The sequence below is a fragment of the Anarrhichthys ocellatus genome, unplaced genomic scaffold, assembly GCF_004355925.1.
Source record: "Anarrhichthys ocellatus isolate YVR2014 unplaced genomic scaffold, GSC_Weel_1.0 scaffold59, whole genome shotgun sequence".
Classification (NCBI taxonomy): domain Eukaryota; kingdom Metazoa; phylum Chordata; class Actinopteri; order Perciformes; family Anarhichadidae; genus Anarrhichthys; species Anarrhichthys ocellatus.
In genome coordinates this window covers 1,486,039-1,506,099 of record NW_022280089.1, presented here as the reverse complement: position 1 = coordinate 1,506,099, position 20,061 = coordinate 1,486,039, and the positions used below count along the sequence as shown (strand labels likewise).

The window sequence follows — 20,061 nt, the reverse complement described above, 5'->3', positions numbered from 1 at the left end:
CACACACACACACACACACACACACACACACACACACACACACACACGTGCACTGGACCAATCCCTGCCATGGACACACACCCATCTCATTATGACATAATAAAAATATAGATGAATATAAAGGAGTTCAAATAAAAGACAGATTGGACTTTTGTTGGTTCCGGGGCACCACTATAGTTGATCACTGTCAATTAAAGCCTTGCTGATGGCAACATCTATTTCTCCATGAATCAACCTTTAAACGTGCTAATACTCTGCATGATTTTCAATGTTGTATATTTAGCACTGTGCAAAACACTTTATTATATTCCAGCCCATTTTCCCAAATGCAATAAAGGTAAGGTGGTGAGGTACTGCACATGGTGTCTATCGTCTGAACTATGCTTCTTAAACCGCTGTAGGCTCATGTGCTCTTTCACTTACACAAAGGCTAATACAAGGATGGGTTTGTCAAGTGGGCCTCAGCAAGCTCTCTATCCAAAGCTTCGGAGTGGTTCTGTTTGGTTTTAAACCATGTCACACTTTTTTGTGCAACACTATGTTCAACATTTCTCCCCCCACTCATTCTTGTAGTGGCCTGGCTAATCTTTGGATAGCTTCTGAATCATTTCACTGGTGGGAGGAACTCAAAAGACCTTGAGACGTGGTTCTGAGGTAAGTTGATATATTTTGACAGTAAAAAGTAAACTACTGTGCGTTTTTTTACAAGGATATACAAAGAGTTTCTATTGTTAATAAGAGATTCATATGGACTCCTCTTACTCCACATCATATTAACTGATATGGAGTAAGAAGCCTCAACATAGCAATAAACATCAATGTTAGATTTCTGAGAAAGTATGTCCATCCATTATCTAACACAATAACATAATAACTATTATCTAACTAGATTACTGTAGCACTAGCTAGCTGAATTATTATATTATATTATTTGCTTTAGACCATTTTACAGCCAAAGGCATCAAAAATATGGTCTAAAGCGAATAATATAATATAATAATTCAACTAGCTAGTGCTACAGTAATCTAGTTAGATAATAGTTATTATGTTATTGTGTTAGATAATGGATGGACATACTTTCTCAGAAATCTAACATTGATGTATTTGTACCGTCCATTTTAAAATCAATGATTTCAATATGTTTATGTTGCAACAGTTCACCCCAAAAATCTAACATACAGATTAGTCCTGTTAGCTGTAGTGCAAGTTATCAGTCTAGATTGTTTTGCTGCGAGTTGCCCACTGTTGCATTCTCTCCAATATAATGGGACTAGACGGTCCTCGGCTTGTGGTGCCAAAGAAATGCTAAAAAAGTACATTTGATGAATTCAAGAGCAATGTCTCTTTTCAGAATTACTAAACTGGTAAACGTATCTTGTTTTGTCTCAAAATAATCAAAAAGACTTAACTAAAGTGAAAATAATGAAGAGAGATCACTACGTATTGTACTTGATATGGCCTCAGTGGAAACAGGAGACATTCTATCACTCCAGAGGCAGATTTCAACTTGTTCTACAAAACAATACTCATTGCTAGACTGAATTACTTGCTGGGACAAGATATTTCTGCAGCTCAATATCCATGAACCACACAGCAAGTGTATCTGAACAGAAGATTAAAGTGATTCTGCTTGAAACAGCATCTTTTTTTCGGCTCCAGAGAAAACGAGCTGTGTTGGTCCAGGATGGACCGGCTGTCATGCTGCTGGACACGAGACCTGCTGGATTTTACATTTCAGAGCAGGCGCTCTGCTTCTTCCTGCCACGACTGACATAACAGGCAGGATCCAGCTGAGGCTGCTGTTGTGATATGGGGAGTGCATCTAGGAATGGGGAGAGTGACAGGTATGGAAAAGTCTGTCTTTTTCAACTCAAGAGTGTGTTTTCTGCCATGACAGATTTCTCATGTTAGCAGAGAAACAAAACTCAACCTATCATTTCATTCAGCTCACTTTTCATTCCATTTTTCACTTGAAAATGAACAGTTTCAAGTCTGAATGTTTTCTTGATATCAAGGTAGCAGGGAGAGAGGCGAGGTCAAGTAGGTGGGTGCTGTAAAGCTCATGGCTGAAGCCACGAGCCACCTTCACATCCGGCATTTCCAAGCTGACCTAAAGCTGGTCGTAGTAGACCAAGGAGAGGTCCCACGAGGGGACCCTCCCACACCGACCCCGAGGGCAGACCTGAACCCCACCCGCTGAGTGTGTAAAACCATTTTCGGTTCCTTTTGAAGCCATTGCGTGCCGCATGTAAACATGTTCGAAATCTTCACTGAAACCCATGCCAATAGCTTGTCAGATTGCCAGATAATCTATATGAAAAAATAGAAAGAGTAGTGGAATCTTCATATTGAGCAGCCAAATTAGATTTCAATCCAAAATGTCTGATTCGGGTACAACCCTAATCTCATTGCTGCCAAAGTTTCAAACTGTTCCTTTCCCTGCTGCCAGCTGTCAGCCTCCTCTTACCCTTACTTCTTAATACTAATCTAAGACACAGCCCTACTGTACATGACAAAACATATCATATATGCAAGCACATGCAAACTGAAATGTATGTCTACACAGGTAAACAGATGGTAAAATAATGCAGGAGTCATGAAATATGCAGGAAAAACTGATGTCTTCATACTTCACATCAGCTGTCTCTAGACTGTCAATAACACACAGAGAGAGACACTGTAGAATATCTCTGGTGGAGTCCTCCCTTCTTTCTCAAAACAATGTGTAGGCCAGTTAATTGAAGTTATCATGTATGAAGGCAAATCACTGTCAAAATCCGAGAGCGCAAATGACATCCATGCGCACGCGAAAATCAAACAGCCGCGCGCGTATTTTACTTTGACGAGCGCTTTTACGTCACTCCGCGAGCAGAATTCACTCTCGCGCGAGCAGAATTCACTCTCGCGCGAGAGTGAACCAACAGTGAATTATGTTTAGATGTAGAGATACAATGACGACTGGGTCCGCCCACTTACTGTCAAAAAGAAAAACTACTCGCGAACGAGCAGGAAAAAGACTCGTGAGCGAGCGGGTTGAAGTTTCGCGAGTGACTTTCGCTCGCGCGAGAGTAAATTTTGCTCGCGGAGTGACGTAAAAGCGCTCGTCACGTGAAAATACGTGCGCGGCTGTTTGATTTTCGCGCGCGCATGGATCTCATTTGCGCTCTCGGATTTTGACAGTGATTTGCCTTCATAATCATGCCATATCCGCCTCAAGCGTTGTGTTCAAATCTTCTATTAAATCACATGAGCAATCTCTCAATGATGACAATTTTCCAGTGCAAAATGCATTGCGTAAAACCTGGAAATAAGTCAGCATTTTTCACTTCCGGTTCCCTCCAAATGAAGTAAATGAGTTTTTTGAAAGGGAATTTTGTTAGATGCCTGAAATAATGTCAGCGGTTAACACAAGCTGAAGATATTTTAACGTTTGGTTCTACAATATAAAAATCTGAAAATGTCCCTCTCGAATTCTGAAGCTTCTAAAATATAGACGCTTGCTGACGAAGTCATCACACATACAGCCTCATTATATAAACTCACTCTCATGTGACCGTGGGTTAGTTCCTTTATAGCCTAATGTTAGCTTTTTGCATTTATGCTTCAAAAATCATAAAGTGGTGTTTATTTGTGAAGATTATCTCGATGGACAAAACATGTAAATGTTTGTTTGCCACAGATCTCATCTTCTGCAATAATCCAAATTCCAATGGAAACATCCCATTGATTTTGTGTAATGCTAACTACCTGCTGGCCTGCAAAAATATGTCATCCCTGCTGGGGAAACACCCTGAAGGAATGACATTTCAATCTTCCTTTAATTAATGATCCCTTTTGGCATAGTTATGGCCTCCATGATGTAACAGTGAAATACATATATAGGGCACGATGGAGGGAAAAATGAAATGTGTTTATTCATGTTCAGTCGATTCCAGACCGACTGAATTCAGTATTGCACTGATCATCCTAGAGGACTACAGTTAATGTAAGAGGTCAAGGAGACAATTTCACAACCATGAATCATGACTGCCTTCATAGCGAGATGTTGTATGATCACAATAAACACAACCATCAGCAAAATGAAGGACTCAAAATTGGATACAGCGGGAAACATGCCAGGTTACTTTACTTTACTTTAGTAAAGGAGACTGCTTTTATGCAGTGATCATCAAATTGGCGGCCCGGAGGCCATGTACGGCCCCGCCAACGCTTCCCATCAGGCACGCAGAATATTAAAGAATGCAGAAAATGTGTGCCGGTATTTCAAATATCTAGCTTCTTTTTTTTTTTTTTTTTTCTTTCTTCATTGAAGCAAAGCCTAAAACAGTTGAGGCCTTAACAAACCCCAAATATGTGTATTTGATCGGTCGGTCTTATTATGGCTTATTATGAGGCATTAGCACCTCGAGGCAGGAGTCAGCTCGCAAAGCTAAAACGTTAGAACCGGTTAAAGTTGATTATTATTTGCTGCCAGGACTGCATTCTGCAATTATGTTATCGTCGTTACATATTTTACCCAACACTCAACGGTCAACTGGCTCTTTGATGGAGGTCTGACAGTATTTAAGTTAAGTATATGGAGTTATATTATTAGTACTAATATAAATATTAGACAATAATTTGCAATTGCCTATATAAAGCCTATAATATATATTATATAAAATTGCGTGTGCAAATGAATGACATTAGCAGAAGCTATTGTTTAGCTGCCGAGAGCACAATCACTAGTGTCTAATCTTCCGTACATCCTATATTTTGCAATCATCACCGATTCCAAGCTGCTCTGCAGTCACCTGCCACAAATATCTTTACATTTAGCATCTCTGTGTCCTTTACTTTGTTTGTCATAAAGAGCTTTGTGCTGAGAGGCGAATGAACGAAGTGAATCATCTTATCAGACACCGTTTTGGATGATGACGTTTGCATGTACGGTGGCTCCGAGTGGCCAAACAACCCTGACGGATGCGGAAAAAATGCTGGAAATGGAAGCGGTTTTAAAAACATGACCAATGGACAAACTTTGTTGGCTTGTAAACATGATTGACTCAAGGTGAGGTCATTTATAAACGTGCAATAATCTCAGACCAAAAATACAGACTTGTTGTTTTAAAGGCCTTTAGTGTCTCGGGAATAGTGAATGAGTGAACGGGGACTGATTTCGGACACAGTCCAGACCTTCACTTTCTTTCAGGAAAAGAAAGGCCTTTATCATGTACATAAAGAAAGATTTTCTAGAAGAAGCATCATTCTCTTTGTGACATGAATTTCAATAAAGGTAACACTTTTAATATGCTAAATGTGTAGAGAATTTAAACACCCTTTCATTGTCTGGGCATGGAAGAGACAAACACAATGGACTTGGCAAAGACGGCCAAGGCAGAACTCGGAATTCCCCGTCACCGTCTGAAGTGAGCTAACCTTTTTCTTTTTCCTTCTGACTCTTCCCCCCTGGTGAGAATCCAAAGGAAGAAAGTTAACTGTTTCACTGACATGCTGGATGTCTCCTTCAGTTGTTTGCGCCGTGTGCACACAACACTCATAATAAAGCATGATATCCCCATGGACTGAGCCTGAGAATTTACTGACTGTCAGGTGTTCTCTGTAGTCTCCACTGTGCATTTCCACCCATTAGAAATGCACCGCTCGTTTCACAGCCCCCCTCAGCTCCATAGCCAGGTAGTTAAAGGCAAAGTACTTTCTGTCCATTTCCCCCGAACAGAAAAATAGTGTCTTTAAATTTAAGATGCTCTGCCATCTGTACTAAATGTCTATGGCGCTTTATAAATACCACTGACCACGGGGAGAGAGGGGGGCGGCAGTGTGTCGGTTCACTGAGACGAAGCGAGACTGAGGGATTCACACAAACACACAGGCTTTTGGAAATAGAAAAAAAAGAAAAAGCTGCAAAAACTCACACATCCTCAAATGAATTTCCTCGTACACACACACACACACACACACACACACACACACACATATACATACACATACTGTGTGTGTGTATATATATATATATATATATATATATATATGCCTGTTTTAAAGTGGGCGTCGTCATCCCTCGTCTCTTGCCATGGCACGTCTCACCTTCATAATCCGACTGACAGAACTCTCCAAGCCACTACTCTCAGAGAAGCATCTCCCCGCCTCCGTGTTGACCTCCATCTCTTAAAGAAGTACACAAACCTTTCTGGGGATTGGCTTTTTTTTTTTTGTAAAGTTCGGTTGGAAGAGATTTAAAAAAGAAAAATATAAATCATCCATGTCTTCCCAGTGGATGATTTTCCCATGGCTTTTCACTACAGTAGGTTACTTGATAGAAACCAACCTGCTCCAAAACTGAACTTGATTTAAAGTTTGATTTGACTGCAGGGCACAGTCCTAGACACGGGTCACTACACACCCTGCATGCTTGTTTTTACACTCTCCATTTTTTTATTGTAGTACACAAAATGAAAGGTAAAGTGCACAGCTGTTCAAATCCCACATCTCTCCTGCAGTGTATCTGTCATGAACATATAAACTGTGCCGACAATGGCCCTGTGTCACTACGGGCATATTTCGCACTGTCAGCATTTGACCAATCTACTGAGGAAGATTTCATCGATTTGATCGACTAGTCTGACGCCCCAAAAAACTTTTCCTTCAAAGCTAAACCAACAAATCTGACCAGCAATCAGCACTATCACATTTCAAATGGCCCATTTACACCACGCCGACACCGTGATGCCCGGAGCCGTGCCAGCAGGGAGACGGGCACAGACATACCACGGGGTAGTGTGAGACTAGGGTTTTCTCTCCTCACCCAGCGAGAGCCATGACACAACGCAGCGCCTCTGAGCTGCCTCACGTACACTGACTGGCAGCTGTTTAGAACTCACTTTTAGCACGCAGCCCTCATCACATCTATGAAGTTACTGAAGGAGTGGGAGGCGTGTGTCACTGTTTCTTTCCCTTTGTGATAATGGAAGTCTTCTAAACTCTGTTATGAATTCTTCGGAGAGGCTTCATGACCTCTTTGAATGCAGACTTTAGTTTTTGGAATCTCAATGAGTTTTGATTTCAGTGCTGGATTAGATTATGGAAATAATCTAATATCACACTTTTTTTTAGGGTTGACGCCACAAAATATTTTTTGATAAATACTCATTAATGTGGATATAATGACTAAGTGGTAAATGATAGAACAGCTAGAACAATTCAGATACGGTCATCACTTTACTGTAATGCAGCCTCTAAAACCAGGAAAAGACACTAGACCATCATACGATATCTAATCTCATATCACGATATTGACATAAGCCCTATTTATAAATTGTGTGGGTTGTATGAATAACAAGGGTGTCTGTGGAGACTCAGTGGTGCCCTTACACGTCATGCTGAGTCTGCTTTAGACACAGAGATGTGAAGAGAATCTTTGCAGTGGACATCTTGCTCAAAACTGTTTACCTTTCAGTCGACAAACAAAAAAAGAAAATTGAGAAAACTTTACCCCAAAATTGTGTGAAACATCTCCATTTTACTCTCAGTGTGCTGGTGCCTTTTATTGATAATTGCAGGAATTACATTGAATTGAATTTATATAAACCATCTTTTTTCAAATAATGGCTGCAATCACATTGTGAATATGAATTTATTTTCCCTCTGAACAACTCACTGAATTGAAAGAAAACAAACATCTCAATGCTGAAAATAGCTCATTATGTTTGTGTTCTACAGGCTTTTGGCGCAGGTTAGCGAAACGTGTCACTGCCAAAAACAAACTGAAACATTTGGCGTCAAAGAAGTTGTTCTTGTTATTTAGTGGTGAGAAGACAGCAAGCATCCAAGGTACTGCTATTGCAGTATGACCAAACCTTTTCCTCATTACATCTATAATCTGAGAGGCTGATTTATGGACAAATCTTCAGGACAAGTCATGTTGAATCTGTGGCTGCAAGTTTCCTCAAGTTAAATATAGAACTTTTGAAAGGCCTTTTAAATGAAACTGTGGACATGCAGAGCAGAACTTCTACATCACTGCGGGTTCACATTTCCCTCCATTTATATACATCACTCTGCACTGGAGTTTAATACACTGTGAAAATTAGTTAATTGGGTGGTACAATTTGAAGTTATTGCATTTTTCAAAAAGTCCCTGTGTCTTTATAGGCAGTTCAGACTGACTCCAGGCAAGGCATCACAACTGGACTCGGTCCTGATTGGCTCCCCTCATTAAATAGCTGCTGCAATGTTTCCAAGCAGGGCACTGCATTCAACTGGAAAAGCAGGTTTAGCTCATTTCAATAGAAGAGCTGCTGCTGTCGGTCAGTCATGGCCATATTAGGACTTAGTCTACCATCACCGCCGTTTAAATAGTTCAACTCAACCTCTGAATGAACTTTGCTCGTAAAAGGCAAGAAAATAAATGGTTCTCGCCTGGAGTTATTGTACATTTACATCATATTATGGAACCTTTAATCACATTTGAGGACAACCTGTAAATATTTTCATGGCCAACAGTATAAAGGAATGTGTAAAATGTGATATGTTAAAATAAAAAGGTTGCACAGAAATTGAAGGGAACCCTTAAAAGTAGCTTATGATGGAAATCTCCACTGAAGTGATGCACATCTGTCATTTGGATTGGACCAGATCTGCGCAGCAGACAGCTGCTGAAGTCAAATAGCATATCGGTCTGTCTTTTCACAATAGTCTCCATTATGCTCCTATGTCTTGTTATGTCTTCTGCAAATACACTACTGTCTGCTCAAGACCTCCAAACCAGAGAGAAATACATTACAAGGAGCTTTACTTTGCATGAGAAGTTCCCCCAAAGCCGACACACGTGCAGATCCACACGCTACAAAATAAAGAAGATTACCAGTCTCTAGATTTCTGAAGACACCTAAAATTGATGATAAGATATCCCATTTCTTCCTCCTCACTTTTCAGGAATGTCTTGAACAATACGTTCTTTGGGAGAGCGACGCTCCTATCGTGGCACATCTCCTAACATGCTAATTACCCCGCACACAGTTTGAGTTCATTTATTATGCATGAAATAATCTAATATGATGACTGTGATAATTATGCGCACACAGATAAGATAAAAGAGTAGTAACCAATTATGAAGCGGGAGTTGGGAAAAGTAATTATTCTTTGTAGTGGAAAGAAGTCTCGGTTCGAGAAAAAGAGAGAAAAAAAATGGGGGTTCAGGCTTCTTTTTTTTCTTTTTCTTTCAGTTCACAGTGCTGCATTTAACATGTGGAGTCATGTCTGCACTCCGTGATAGTTTAAGGGATATTGTCTTGATTGAGCACACAGTAACATCGAAGCATTTAAGGGTGGATGTGCTGACAAACATAAGGTGCTTTCTGCACAGGTTCATTTATCATGTTACGATACCCTCGGAGACTCCACACACTCCGTGAGTCTGACATGTTCACATCACGACTTGAAAGAGGCAAAATGATTCGACGCCTGGAGGTCTCGCCAGCATCAGCGGATCAGAGAGGCCGCTGAGAGGAACGAGCGGCAAATCAAACGCTTGTTGTGGAGTTATTAAACATTCGTCAAATCAGAGCTGGTCGAACCGCTGTACAAACACGCTTCACGCGGCACAGCTTTCTTTGATAAATTGTGCGCCTGCCGTCGCAAATCACAGGAAACAGAGACTCTGCAGTGGTTAAATTTTTTCTGGGACTGAATTATGAATCCAACTTTTACATGAAGAAATATGGCAGACTGGAGTTTGAGCGGGCTTTATGTGCTCAAAGTGAGGGACAATGTCTCACGGCTGCTCTAAAAGCAAACTTGATGACTGAGTCACTGCTGCAGCAGACACAAGAAAAGAAGGGGTTATATAACCACATAAACAAAAACATGCGGGATTAATACAATATAAACAGACATCATCTGAAGGAGGATTGTCTGACTGACTCTAACTAACATAGCACATTTATCTGACGCAAGAGTCCCCACGTCATGTTCACACTCCTCCGGAAACCTCAGTCACCCATTACTCAGTCCAAGTTCTGTCTCGGACCGCTGCCATTCTCTCCTGATTGCTTGCAGAGTCTAAACTCTCCGACACCAGTCAACAAAGCTCGGAGTTGTCCCGAAGACGGCCTCCGCAAACAACACTAAAGTCCCTTTCAACAGGGTCGCCATATTTTCAAACACCAGAACTGGGAACGGGCTCTTGGAAGAAATGTCTTCATGTAGGTGTTGATCCTGCAGTCGTTTCAGAACAGGAAGTGAAGGATAACGAATGTGAACAAAGAGACTAAACTAACCATCAGCCCGCCTCCTGCTCTGTAGCTTTAAACTGGAGGTTAATGTCAGTGGCACCCGTGTTTCCTTACACTCTCAGCAAAGTCGTAATGTTCGGAATGTAATGAAGTGAGAGGAGGGGGAAAGCAAGGACGGGGAGTACGGCCAACACCACAACTGCTGTTTCATATGGACAGCTGATGTTCAGGAGAACCGGTCTACTGTGTGATTCTGCAGAGAGGACATTTTCACAGACATCAGAATCACATTGGAACTCTTTATAGATTACTGGCATGATTTAGAGTGCATTGTGTGTCCAACGTAATACTTGGAAAACACGTTTTGTTTCCAAGGAAGAGAGTGCTGCGGTCATACAACGTGCAGGCCACCCCAGGTCAGAGTCCTGTGAGTGTTTTTCTTTTCACTCCATGAAGTGTGTCAGAAATCTGCCTCTACACAAATTGTTTTGTGCATTAGTGGTTCTCAAGTAACAGCAGAGACTACAGTGAAGTCATGTTTTATCCGCCTCGCGCTCAAACTAGCAGAAGACGAAGATAGATAGTTATGCGCAATAAATAGTTTTGCCTGCATCCTCCAACGTCCCCCGACTGAACTCCTGTTTCCAGGATTATAGAAATGTCTGCTTGCACTTCAGCTCATTAACTTTGTCTGTACCCGCTGCCATTTTATCGTGAGTGCAACTCTCACCAGAGATGGGAAGGAAGCGAGATGGCTCACTCCTTAGCTACTTCCACCGTCATCTCTGTAAAAAGTTTGTGTTGAGTTATTTGACTGGCAAGTTACTGGCCCGACGTGGCATTTCACTTCCCCCGGGCAAGCAGGCATTTTTTAGAAAAGAGCTTTGGTTAAAGTTAGTCAACGAATGTGTGTATTTTTGTTCAATGTTAATATAGATAACACTTGTGCTGAAAGTTACTCTTTGTTGTAACCAAACACGATGATCTTTCCTAACCTTGAAAGTGATTTTGTTGCTCAAACATAACCATTAAAAGCTATTGATCACACTCTTATGTGGATATTGACTTGCAAGTTTATATTGTAGGAAAATTAATTAAATACTCTTTGCAGATGCATTCGGGTTACAACATTTCGAGATATGTTCATTAAAAACATTTCCTCATTATGTTAATTGAAATACATTACATGTGCATTTTGTTAGTTTGTATTATGCCATATTCTGAAAATGCGACTTGTTATGTAAAGTTGAAAGCTACTGGCTAAACAGTTGAACTCCAGGGTAACATGAGACGTGTGTTTTACAGTGTATGAGGTATTTAGATATGAGGTGACATAAATCCAGCAGCACTGAGACATCCGGGATGCCAAAAGCCTTAATGTAATATAATATAGGAATAAAACAGCGTGGTCCTCCTTTAATATCTTAAGAGCGACAAGTCTTATGAAACACCATAAAAGATGAAGCCTTCCATCGGAAAATGTAGTGCTGAAGCCTGTGCTGTCATAAAGTCATGGTGCTTTTATAGCCGGGGACAGAGAGGAAGTCATTTGCAGCTAATAGGAGCGATCACTGAAATGCCTTCTGTCCTTGCCGCTGTACAGCGGTCTTACTTACGCCCGTTGATAAGCTGCACACTAACATGGATGTGAAGAGAAAGACGTTTCTGTAAAAGTCAAAATAAAGGAGCAGCTATAGACCGAGCGAAAATATTGTCCTTCAGATCAATTGTGTCCTGGAGTGCAATAAGCTGAAACATTCAGATGAGATGTGAGTGGCAGAAAAGAGCAATACACTTGAATAATATCTCTGGAGAGGATTCTGAAACATGGAGCCGTGTTCCAGTAAATAGCCCTTTGGAGGTCACAACTTTAGCGCTGTTGCATTTCTATTCAAAGTGCAGCACACTTCAATGGGCAGCTCTGCCAATAATCAAAGTAGAGGGGTTTCAAAAGGCCATCTAGCACCATTTCAAAGCGGCAGCATTTTCTTATGTCTTGGGCTCCCAACCTGCCTTCTGCTGCAGATCGTCTGTGTATTAAAACAGCTGCAAATGCACCAAGAGTGAAGGACAAGAACGTCAGGAGGTGGTCAGAGAGGCAAAAAGTACAGTAATATAAGTTAGCTGGGGGGGGGTTTACAAAAAAATCTTCTGTTGATGTGGACTTTGTCTGTCCTTCTTCCGCTCTGTACTAAAAGTTAGTCTGACTCCTGCTGCCAGCAGCCAGCAGTGCCGAAAAACAGCTGGAACTAAACCTGCAATCTGAAACCACTGGAGTTTAAAGGGATACTTTTTTTATACTTTTCAACCAGGTTTTCATCCTTAATGTGGGTAGTATAAACAGCTGAACATGTTTAACATCCCTCCATGTTGCCAGCACCCACAGGCCTCCACTTATTTAGCAGAAAAGATGTGCCATTCTCTCTCCCAACTGGTGAAATACCAGGCTTGTTCAGTGGTCTGACGCTTCCAACTATGAGGCTCTAGGTTCCCCTCTTGAGTCAGCTTTGGACGTGTCAGTTCCCAGTCGTTACATGCACAGTGTCTTTTCAAAAGAAGACACTGTGCTAGGTTAGGGCAAAGAAAACACTATAGGATGAAAAGATTGCAGTTGGTGTTAACTTGACAGACAAACAAGTCAAGTGATGAACGAGTCAGCGTTGATCTTTAGTTTCACAGGACACTAACAGCTGTCTCCTGGGTGAAAGTCCTGTTTGTTTGATCGGCTGTACCAGATGTCTTTTTTTCCCAGTCAAGCTTTGATTGAGGTTTTTGATTTTCACGTCATCAAGCTAAACAGTTAAAAATAAGGAAACATACTAATAGTATAATAGTAATGCTGCTAAAGGTATGAAGCTGCAACCATACATTTGGATTGGGCAAGAGAAAGCCAGTGCCACTGATTGTGTAAACATAAAAGGCATGGTCATGTCCGTGCTATAGAGGGCTGCAGGAATGACTTCTTTACACTTCCGGTTCCCTAGCCGCAAAGTCAGTGGGTTGTTTGAATGTGTTTTTGGTTGGATGTGTTGTTAACACAAGATGAAAAGATTTGAAGGTGTTGTGCGGTATAAAATACATCAGTAAATACCTCTCTGGTGAATTTAGACTGTCTTAAAAGGTGGTTGCTAAAAAGTGTCTAAATGACACGACTAAGCGTCCTCACTGGAACACCAGTCCTCCTTTAGCTCAGTGCTGGAGACGTGACATCATGTGACTTCAGCCTAATGTTAGATTTTTAATTCTGCTGACTGTATTCACATTTCAAAATTCATAAAAGTGGTGTTCCAGTGGTGAAGATTATCTTGCTGAACAGAACATGTAAGTATCATAAACGTTTGTTTGCCATTTGACTCAGAACTAAGTTGAAAGAGAATTCAATATTTCCAATAGCAGTGACCCCATTTGGGCCCATGCATTTATTCACTCTGGAGGAAGCACAAATATGCAGCCACACAGCACTTGGGATTTTCTCTGCTATGATCTGCTGTTGAATTCAAATCAAATATTTTGAACCCAGCTCAGCTGTTACCAGAACTCTCAAATATAATAAATTCAGGATTTACTGGCAGGCTTCATATTTCTCTGTGTGAAGCTCTGCTCATTTATTAGGATTATCTACATTCCACCAGAGATAAGAACCAGCGGCACAATGAGGTTCAGAGCCGTGTTGGAGGTCTTTAAATGCAGAATATATAATAAGCTGTTGCTAATTTGATTTTGTGCTTGATCCTTGAATAATACCACTGATGTCTAAAAACATAGGTCTTAATTGTTTTTAATGCAAAAATAATGACATCTAAAGCAATGTATGCCAACACTATGAATACTGAAGACATCAGAGTGGAAATGGACGACTTCTTACACGTCTTTGAAATGTCAGCCACAGTAAACACTATGTGTGTATCCTGCTAGTGAAGAACCTGAGCTGTATTGGACTCCTCCATTCTATGCCATGACTTCGACTTTATGGAATGTGTTCCTGCTGGGTTTTCATTTCCTCTGTCTGAAAAAAAAGGAATGTAATCAGAGGACTGATGCTGAAATCATTATCTAATGACTAAAGCCTTTGTATGACTTCTTCCATGCTGTGGCGTTCACTGTTCATGCACACATTGCATATTATTGTGTGGAGAGAAGGATTTCTAAGCCGTTTGTTTGACTGTCTGCAGCCCAAATTGATTCAAATGTGCTGAGCTCAATCAATCAGTGACTCACATGAAGACCAATATTCTTTTTACAGCCGAATATGTCGTGATGAGAGCCAAGCCATACCGACGCAACATGTTGCTGTAATCATATGTTGTGAAGTAAAGCGACAGAAAATGTGATTTGTTATTTTGTAGGCACTGAAAGGACGCTCATTGTTTCACACATCGATGACGTTACCTGCGTAAGGGCTGCACAATTAAGGCAGTATCACGGTTTGGGCTCCTCGCAATGAAATGAACATGACCGACTGTGATAAAAGGCGCGCTGCACTCATAGAAAACGCCACTGGATATTCAATCAAAGCAGCCAGCCACCAGGGGGGATCCAGAAGTGCTGGCTTCCCTTTTGGGGAGCTGTGCGCTCACTCGGCAGGAGCAGCCAGTGTGATCATGAAATAATTGTGATCTCAATATTGATGACACATTGTTGTCATCAGTGGGCAATACAACACATCATCGGGTGAGAATTTGAACGAAGAGTTTCATTAGCTAGTTGATGACAAATAACAATCTGAAATGAATTCATGAAAACCAAATTGCATTGTTGATTTAGTTTGATCCGTATAGCTGCAACTAACAATTACTTTCCTTGTTGATTAATCTGTTGATGATTCTTTCAATTCATCCACAAGTTGTTTGATCTATAAAATGTCAGAAAATGGAGACAGTGTTTCCCAAAGCCAGAGATGATGTCCACAAATGTCCTGTTTTGTCCAAACCTCAAAGATGTTCAGGTTTTTGTCACAGAGTAAAGAAACCAAAAAACATTCACATAAAACCAAATTATCCATGATCAAAATAGTGGAAGATTGATTTAACAACTAATCGATGAATCGTGGGGATATTTATTTGAAATGTTCTACTTATGTATCACGCTACTCTATAACAATCACCGTCTCACTGCAGTTTTCAAACCAGACTAAACTACATGTATTTTCATGACATCTCTATGTCCTTCCAGGAACAAAGCTCCGTGATGTTGACAGCATGGAGGATCATTAAATTTGCCTGCTGCTCCTCTTGGAGCATAAATCAAGCCGATCCATCTCTCTCCGACCCTGCTCCCTGGTGGCTTACTTAGAGCCATGCCAACGCAGCACTGGCTACGGAATGAGCAAGGGTAAGCATGCAGGGGCTGTCTTTAAGCTGAGCCGTCTGACGGTATAAACAGGCCTCCGTCTCTTCTTGAGAGCAATAGGGATCAAGCGGGCTTAGTGGGCATGACCTGTGGGGGGGCCCGGACACGGCCCCGAACATGCAACACAACACAATTGTCTTAACGATTGCTGCTCTACTGAACATGAGAAAAACTAGCCTACATCACATTGCCCACGGGCCCGGAACAGGACCTAGATGCACTCCGCTGAGGATACCCGGCAGACTAAAGCCTTATGAATAATTCTAAACATCCTCTGGCTTTTTTCCTGCCTGATTTAAAAGAGTGAGGCCCTACAAAACAAATTAGACATCTCACAATCGGATTGCTGAGAAAAGGAATCTTGCAAAGTGAGGCCTGGTAGTCTTACGAGACCCTTAAAAGAAAACAAATCTTGGATCTTCTCAAGAGTGATATACTGGTTTCTTCTGCACCATGCAGGCTGGAATTAGAGGCAAAGGCGAAAGGAAGTGACAAGACATTTACTTTGTGGTTTAATTTCCTCGATTGCTTTATGGCCATACATAAATGCTTAAATTGGTTTGTAACATATGCTCTCCTCGCTCTGTTTACTTCCTTCATTTAGTGTGACTGAATCACTTTATTAGCGATTATCCCCCCAAAAGCTGCAGGAATGCACAGCACCACACCTCATCATGTAATTTGCCCATATAGTAGGAACGAGAATATGCAAATACTGCAGCAGCAGATTCGCCCCCGGGCTGCTTGTCCAATGACACAAATCATCAATTAAGATCTCAGCAGGGTTTGGGGATAAACTAAATTGGTATTAATCCTATCTGACGATATGTAGAGCCGTGTGGGGTTCATCACAACAAAGAACAAACATCACTGAGGGTGATTAGCGCTGATGCGCTTTGACTCGTGTGTGTGTGTGTGTGTGTGTGCGTGTGTGTGCGTGCGCACCATCAAGATCCATTCTCAGCTAAAGCGTACCACTTTGAGACACTGACAAAAGGTGCACAATCATTGTATAATGATCATCTTTTGGTCTTTCAACAGCAACGAGTCTTTCAAAACGGTTTCTTTCACTGTGGTGCGAGTTTAGCTCCTCATGGGATTCTATGCTCAGCACTCCGCACCTGCCCAATGTGTTTGACGGAGGGAGCTAAAGTGGTCTAAATCGCCATTGTGATTTGTCAGGGAAGCAGATGATTAGTAAACAAATGGCTCAGGCATATTAATTAGGCTAATGTACTCCCAAAGCTCGCACCATGGTCTTTGCTGAGAGGGGCCTTCACTTTGCAATAGAGTTGTGACGTTAAGTGACAGACACTGGAGTTATATTTCCTAAACTTTACACTTAGCAACGTGTTTTTACCAAATCTGTGGATGTACAGGGACATGTTTGTGATATTCGAGAGGCCGAGATCAAAGCAGAACGAGACTGAACAGAGGAGTTGACTCATAAAACTAGCAACACAGCAAACTACCTGCGAATCGCTGCCTTTTTTAACAGAATGATCTCACAAATAAAGTAGAGACACATGCTGTCTGAGGGACACAGCCTCCGTCAAATCACACTCACAGCATTTCATGTCGGCCGAACATCTCCTACGAGTGAAATAGTCATTCGGGCAATTGTGGAATAGAGTGGTCATCTGAAATAGAAAGTGGTGAGTGGCTCACAAAGAAGGCCAGTGTTCAGTCTAGAGGGGTTTCACAGGGCTGGGAGTAAACATTAGACCTCACTGAGATGCAGATAGTTGAGCATTAAATACTTCAATCAAAGATGTATTCATCAAGAAATGCAAAGAGGCTTAGACTCCCTGTTTGACCTTTTAAAATGCAGACAAGTGAGGAAGGTAGGCTTTTTTTTTGCTTTACATTTTTTTCTGGAATAATTGCAAGACACTAGCTTTGTATGAAAAAACTTTTGTTTAAATGCTGTACATTAACTGCAAACAAAAAATGAAAACTGACAGCTGTCACAAGTTACACATATAAAAAACTAGATATTCACAAAAGGTAAGCTCTTTAAATCAATGATTTAAAAAAAGAAACATTTTCAAATAAAGGTGGTTATATATATATATATATATATATATATATATGCTGTGTTAATTTGTTTATTTTTGTCAAAAACAAACAAACACAGGCACACACACAGAGTAGACACACATGCGCACACACACACACACACACACACACACACACACATACACAGAGTAGCACTGTGTACTGTACTGTCTACAATACAATTTATTATGAACAAAGAAAACTGCCGTATTAACTTGGATCAAATATGGGTGTAAGTTATTTTACTCTGAAAATCCTTTGCCGTTTTTTTCTTGACAAACACATAAATCTTACCAGTCAAAATAAAAGCATTTTACTCGAATAAAACACACCACGTAACTTCACTTAACAATACGGGTTTTTTCTTTTTTGCACGGCAGATTTACACCATCAGAAATTCACTGCAAATTCACAAATAATCAGAATGCCATGTACAGTCCGGTGCTCGTTGACAAAGCCGTAATAAAAACGCCAGCTTCCTGCAGCTACATGCGCTCATTCTGTCTCCGGTCACTGTTATTGTGACAATTCTCTAAATGACAATCTTTCGCACTAAAAGCACCCGCCGTTAAATTCAACACATCCTATATCCGTGCATCACAAACATTACCAACACATTCTTTTTTTTTTTATCCAAACACCGCATCAAGCAAAAGAAAAAAATCCACTGGTCTCTCAGTCCAGCACAAAAATGCATCTCCTCTCTTTTCCCTCTCTCTTTTTTCTCCCCCTCCTCTTCTCCCCCCTCCCTCTCTCTCTCTCTCTCTCTCTCTCTCTCGCTCTCTCTCTCGCTCTCTCTCTTTCTTTCTTTCCCTCCCTCTCTCTTTCGCTCTCTCACTCTGGCCTGGCTGGCTGGCTGGCTGACTGTATGAATAATGTCCTGCCTTTTGTAATGAAGGGGGGAGGGGGGGGGGGGGGGAGGACGCTGAAGTGGTAAAGCCCTGCTCCCATGCACTGACATTGAAAATGAATGACAGCTTACCTGCATGCCAATCTTCATCAGACTGACACTGGGCTGACAGCACAGCCTATACTCCTCCACACAGCCGCTGACGTCAGCCGCGCCTGGCCCCTCCCATCTCCATCTCCGCTCCCCGTATTTTTCCCAACACCGGGCTGCTGATGCCTTCCAGTGTCCGTGGGAAATACGGCACTCACGCGTGGGGCTCCGCGAGAACGGTGCGGGGATGTTGGTTGGAGGCGATGAAGCACCAAAAGAAAGAAAGACCTGATATTCTTCCTGTATTATCATTATTTTTTTTTTCCTGATCAGCTTGAATGACACATTCAAGATTTACAGTCAATAACCGGCATTTGTAACATAACACGCAGTGATCAAAAAGATATGTCTCCTGTGTGCTATTTTGAAATGAATATAAATAAACTTGCCTGTCAATATTATTATTATTAATATTGTAATAGTTTTATTGAGTCACTTCAGTTGGTTCCACATGTGTTGTGAGAATGAGGCGTCTGGTGAATGTGACACAAGCTGTGACGTGAGGAAAAGATGACTTTGGCCTACATGAGATTCAGGGTTTGGTCTTGTTGCCAGAAACATAATGAATTGAATACCCTGTCAATTTTGTAATTTTCCAATTAATGCACTCATTGTGGCCTGTTAAACTACTGATTCATAGTCACCAAAGCAAAATTGATGTATGCAATCAATGTAAAGGTAAAAACTCCATCTCATAATTTGTTTATTCTTTAAATGTGTTTATTGAATGTGTTTTTGTATTGATTCATCTAATAACTTTAATTCGGTTATGTTCTTACCTATTCAGGTTTACCAAAGATTGAGTCTTAATAGCTCAAAGAGAAACTAGACCCTGAACACGTGGCTCCTCTGTGTGAGTAAGGATCAGAGAATAATGCCCTCTCCATGCTGGTCGTCTTTAATCTACTGGATTTGTTTGAGGTTGCGGGAGGAACTCAAATCATCTGAGGGAGTTTCAGGCAAACACAACGAGAAAACCAAATTCCCCGTAGAGTTTGGTGTAAATTAGAACTCGGTTTGCTTTACGGCTTTTGCTGTCAGTGGTTCTGAGGTTCTGAACATGATCCAATCCTACCGTCTGCCTAGTTATCCAAATCATAAATAAACACTGAGTGGTTGGATCTTACGAGGGTTACTCAAAGGCAACATGTCTTTTCCCAGTAAACGCGCAAAGGCACCAGCACTTTGAGCGGGACTGGGGCCTTTGAACCGCGGATCTGGCCAGCCCCCTGTTGGTCCGCATTAATAATTGCATGCTTCAAAAAGACAGGTGGGATGATGGGAACCAGAAGGCTGCTGGTAATAAGATAGACATTTATATTCAGACCCAAATCAGTTCAATCTATTTCGTCCTGCCAGCTGAAAACACACGGAAGAATTGACTTAATGTCAAAAGAACAGAGTTTAAGTTTAAGTAGCTTA

The 20,061-nt window shown here is 41.2% G+C and overlaps 1 protein-coding gene across 1 annotated transcript in view; it reads right to left on the bottom strand.

Annotated features, from left to right (window-relative positions):
* Positions 1-18,702, bottom strand: part of pknox2 (pbx/knotted 1 homeobox 2) — a 108,667-nt gene extending 89,965 nt beyond the window's left edge. Inside the window, exon 1 of the mRNA XM_031871633.1 lies at positions 18,622-18,702. The gene's annotated coding sequence lies outside the window, so the exon portion shown is untranslated. The remainder of the gene's footprint in view (positions 1-18,621) is intronic.
* Positions 18,703-20,061: the final 1,359 nt, after the last annotated feature.